Source organism: Pyxicephalus adspersus, chromosome 6 (assembly GCF_032062135.1).
Source record: "Pyxicephalus adspersus chromosome 6, UCB_Pads_2.0, whole genome shotgun sequence".
In the NCBI taxonomy this organism is placed as follows: Eukaryota; Metazoa; Chordata; class Amphibia; order Anura; family Pyxicephalidae; genus Pyxicephalus; species Pyxicephalus adspersus.
Window position 1 is genome coordinate 49,372,834 of NC_092863.1, and position 5,401 is coordinate 49,378,234.

Genomic DNA, 5,401 nt, shown 5'->3' on the forward strand with positions numbered 1-5,401 from the left:
CCCGGGGTAACAGTATACAGTGGTACCTCGGTATAAGTCCGCTTTGGAATAAGTCCAACTTGGTATAAGTCCTGTTTGGACACGAAAAAATTTTGCTTGGTATACAACCTTTGTGCTAGAACTTGTAAGGGTAAAAATGAGTCATAACACCACGTTCTACCCTTATTTACCTCTCTCAAGACAAAGCCACGACTGCCCACGAGCGTCAGTACGCCAGTTGCCATCATTCAGTGAACAACCCGCATTATAACTCTGTGAATTACAGAACATCTCCTCCTCCTCCTTTCTTAGCACCATCCTAGTAGGCACTCTACTCTTCTCAGCAAGGTAAAGGGAGGGTAAATTATCATTTCATCTCATTGCTTTTTTATTTATGTATTTTAGTATTAAGCAGTGTTTAAATTATTTTATACAGCCCCATCAATGTATAATATACCAATACCAATAAGAATTCTTTTTCACGGAAATGGATTAATCATTTTCCTTTTATTTCCTATGGAAAAAATTAGTTTGGTGTAAATCCAAGGATCTGGAACAGATTAAGGACATACATACCACTGTAGTACCCTCCCTGCCCCCCATTGCCAGGGTAACAGTACAGTACCCCCCTCCCCCTTTCCCAGGGTAACAGTACAGTACCCCCACCCCCCCATTGCCAGGGTAACAGTACAGTACCTCCCCCATTACCAGGGTAACAGTATAGTACCCCCTCCCCCTTTCCCAGGGTAACAGTACAGTACCCCCCCTCCCATTCTGGGGGTAACAGTATAGTAACCCCCTCCCCCCATTGCCAGAGTAACAGTGTAGTACCCCTTACCCCCTTTCCCGGGGTAACAGTACCCCCTCCCCCATTCCCGGGGTAACAGTACAGTAAACCCCCTTCCTTCCCTGCACTTCCCGGGGTTCCGGTGTGTGAAGGACCTAACGGTACCATGGAAGCGATATGATGCTGAGGAGAGCTGACAGGAGCTGCCGGGGATGACAGCAAAGGAGAGCCGGGCCGGGAGGGGGCAGTGCAGGCCCGGAGATTACTGAGGTGGGCAGGCTTCTATCCCAGTGACAGGCCCAGCACCAGGGACAGCGGCCAAATCCAAGAAAACATCGTCCGCCGACACCTCCCCAATGGCCCTATCCCTCCCCGCCGTGCACACTCACCTGTCTCCCCCATCAGGACCCGCACCGGGCGCCGCTCCTCACTGACAACACAGCGCAGTACGGAGGCCCGGACAGGACAGATGACCCGGAGCGAGCGCGCATGCGCATAGCCAACCTCATAGACAAAGACACCGACTGACAGTGCCTGGGATGAGGGGGAAAGTGAGAGGCTGTGAGGTACAGGGATGGCCAGAATAACGGAAACACCGTACTATGACGTCACAGGAGGTCTGTACCAGAGCAGTACATGGCAGCTACTACTGGCAGCAGCTACTTCCTTTATTAGCAAAATGAGGTCACTGAGAGCTTGTGAGAGATTCACATTAATGCAGCTGTGCATTCACCTGGACGTGACTTGGCATCAGCCTCCTGCCATGCAGCATAAGAAAGAGCAGAGAGATGACCTGCTCAGTCTGCTGCTCCTCCTTGCAATGCAATGGGTATAAAGTGAAGCTGGATGTGTAGTAATGTTCCACTTATTTTGCTAAGAATGACAGCAGGAGAAGAGAGAAGACCCTGGCAGTATTCTTCTGCATCCTCACCATCCAATCACAGGCAGGGAAATGATCCAGATGTAGACAAGAGGCAGGTCACTGATGTAGCTTTGCTGTGTGCCAGGATTTACAATTCTTTTCCTGTATATGTACATCAATCATGTATTGATCTGTTTGCTTGAAGTCTGAAAATAACTTACTATCCCTGCAAATTAGATTGTAAGGGTTTACATATAACAAGTGTGTTCCTAATAACCTGTGAACACTAAATCTATGTACACACGTCAGATGATTGTCACCCCAGACAAATGGTTGTGCCAATCTGACGTGTATGCCGGTCATTCCTGATCCATCATTTATCGATGAGCACTGGCAGATTTACTGGAGATCATTGGAACAACCAGGAAAGATCATTTCCAGAGACAGTCATCTGACATCTGTACAGGGCACAGGGAAAGAGCTTGGAGGCAATGTAAGGTCCTGGGGTGGACTATGTTACCAGCTGTTATCCCCGGGGTACCTGAGATAAAAATGTGTGAATACACTAAACTCATGTAATCATCAATTAAAGTGGGATAAAAGCACCTCGACTTTTCTAGACAGAGGGGAAGGGCTCCCCACAAAATATTTTAAAAAATAAAAATTTTCCAATATATAAAAATGTTACCCCTTTAATGTCTCCATCGGTTTGCTTTAAAGCTGAACAATACTTCTGTCTTGAAAGTTTGTGATCAGGCAGGATTTTTATTGCAGAAGTGACAGGCGATGCCCCTTCTGTAATGTAACCTACCTGCCTGTCTTCTTTATAAAACCCCTGGGGTATCCAGCATCCCCCAGGGCTGCTGGGACTGAATGAACCCCCTTACTTATACACAGGAGTTATACCACCCCAACCCCACCAATAGAGATGGCCAAAGATTGGGAATGTAGAAGAATAGGGACAGGTGAGTGCACCTAACAAATTGACATCAGGAAGGTTAGGTTATTTTATTGCAAAAAGGACATCACTGTCTATTCTACAAAGAAGGACTTGTAAGTGTTTTATTTCTTTTTTAATAAGAGCTTATCTATATTGTCATTACTACTTGTCAAATTATACAAGTTCTGAAAAAGGACTGCAGGTGCTTCAAGAAAATTCTTAACATGAACCTGTGCATTCCCTGTAAAGGGGCCAATAGATTCACCTAATGTCATTCCTTTCTAGCATATATACTCCTCCGCCATGTCTGTTTGCTGCTCCAGGGTGTAAATTGTTGCATGTTTTTCAAGTTTTGGTTGCCATTATAGAGCATTTGAGATAATTGTAGCTAAGCAGCCTATCATTTTCTGCACTTCTTTATATGTTTTTCCCTCTTCAATCAACATTTTAATCAAAGTACGCTGTTCTTGTGAACAATGTCTGGAACTCCACATTTCAGAGAGAAACACTCTATAACCAGCAAGTACAACATTTGCTGCCTTCCTCCTATGAATAGGGGCCGTGATTTTCACCTGTTTCTTCACATAATGAATTTCCTCAATAATAGAACTTCACGCTGCTATTATTTTGAATAGCCTAATATTCCCTTTCTTCTCTTTCTGTGAGGGAATAAGACAAATTTGATACATTTTCTTCTTGTTTTGATTTGGAATATAATGTGCAGGGTCCCAATACATTTCTGTATATGGAAATAAAACCTAATACAAGTAGTCCCTGGGTTACACACTAGATAGGGACTGTAGGTTTGTTCTTAAGTTGAATTTGTATGTAAGTGGGAACAGGTACATTATTTTAATAAATGCAATTAGGACAGATGTTTGTCTTAACATATTATTAGGCAGCGTGGTGTCAGTTACTGTATAAAATCCTCACTTTGGGTTAATCATAAAGCAAAAAAAAAATAAAACTTATGGAGCCTAGACATTAACTTCTAGAAGAAGCTGTGCTTTGATTTGCAAAAAGAAACAACTGCAGAGTTTGTCTTGATCTTTAAAGAGTTACGAAAGGCTGCAGAAAGAGCTTAGTCCTTAAGGTCACCCACAACTTCAACTGTGTTTAGCAAAAGATTTCTTCTGCAAGTCATGCAAACCGCCTCCATCAAGCGTTTTTCCTGCACAGAACAGGCAGGGAAGCCCTGTTCCTATCTAGGAGTTGTCTACCTAGCCTGTTTTCTGTTGAAGCTGGAGGACAGAAGGCCCACATCTGGTGTCCCCTAGCTGCAACACAGATGCAGAAACCGCCCCACTGGGTCCTGGCACTGCCAGCTGAGCAGTTCTACCTGCCAATTGTCTACAACTGGAATATACATAAAATTACAGAGCCAGAGGCTGGAGCTTGTAGTTCTGCCCAGGACAGGATCCCTTCTACAACTCTCTTGACAGTGAAACTTATTGTTCCTCCCTACTGGTTTCCTCAGTGGCATTGTCTGTCAGATCAAATACCCATCTAACACAGAGTTTCTCAAGTAGGGTTCAGTGAAACCTTCAGAGGTTGCTAGGGTTTCCTCAAGCAAGGAGAAATTTGTGACTCTCGGGTCAGTTAAACTGATCTTTAAATTTAATTTGATCAGATTAAATTTAAACTGGAAACAGGAGAAACTGAAGCTTCTTCTGGTAAAGGAAGTATCTAATAAGACCCAAATACTCCAAGAGATTAAAGAAGTTAGCAAAAAAGCAAGAGATACATTTTCTGACAGTGTTTCTCAGGAGGAAGTTTTCCAAGTATTCCACAATAGAAAAAAGAATACAACAGGGTTATCACTGGAGTGCAGCTCCTTGCTGAACACCTGAGATACAAAAGAAGAGGTGAAGGGCAGAGGTCTCCTTGATAGAAGGAGGCAGTTACAGATTTGGTGGACTCCATTTGGAATTGTATTTATTCAGAGCCTTGAAGCGAATAACCTTTTAGGTTTGGGAATAGTTAAGGTTTGGAGTAAAAATCCTAAAATTCTGCTACAGAGACTTGGGACAGTGCCTCTTTAATCAGGAAGACATGGGAGGGCTTAATAAGGATCTGCTAATCTATGTATAGACACGGGAGAAAATGATGAGGGGCAACAAGCAAAATCAAGTTTGTTGCCCTAGGACATCACACCCTGCTTAATACCTTAAGGATTTAAGTGACATTAGTGTCTTGTGCTGTTGTTGGCCTAAAAACTGTTGAGGTTGCAGTTAAATCAGGTACATATTCTGATGGATAGAGTGCAGAAATGTGCTTTTGACGTCTAAGACTGAGAACATTTTGCTTGGTCATGGTAAACATCTAAAATAACAGAAGAACAGCCACACCTAACAGAGCCATAGAGGCTTCTAACAGCCGACGTCAGCCCTATCAGAAGTTATTATTATTATTATTATTATTATTATTAATAAACAGGATTTATATAGCGCCAACATATTACGCAGCGCTGTACATTAAATAGGGATTGCAAATGACAGACTAATACAGACAGTGATACAGGAGGAGAGGACCCTGCCCCGAAGAGCTTACAATCTAGTAGGTGGGGGAATTTCACACACAATAGGATGGGCGATATGTAGTGGTGGGAAGTAATGAGGGTTTAGCAGACAGAAGAAGACGGGTAGGCAAGTTTGAAAAAATGGGTTTTGAGCGCTCTTTTAAATGAGCAGAAAGTAGGAGCAAGCCGCATAGGACGAGGAAGACCATTCCAGAGAGTTGGAGCAGCTCTAGAGAAGTCTTGTAACCGTGCGTGTGATGAGGTTATGAGTGAGGAAGTCATTAGTAGATCATTGGAGGAGCGGAGGGAGCGGCA

At 43.5% G+C, this 5,401-nt stretch overlaps 1 protein-coding gene across 2 annotated transcripts in view; it reads right to left on the reverse strand.

Moving 5' to 3' along the window:
* Positions 1-1,345, reverse strand: part of LOC140333801 (E1A-binding protein p400-like) — a 75,938-nt gene extending 74,593 nt beyond the window's left edge. For both annotated transcript variants that reach the window (XM_072415711.1, XM_072415710.1), the window contains exon 1: positions 1,156-1,345. The gene's annotated coding sequence lies outside the window, so the exon portion shown is untranslated. The remainder of the gene's footprint in view (positions 1-1,155) is intronic.
* Positions 1,346-5,401: the final 4,056 nt, after the last annotated feature.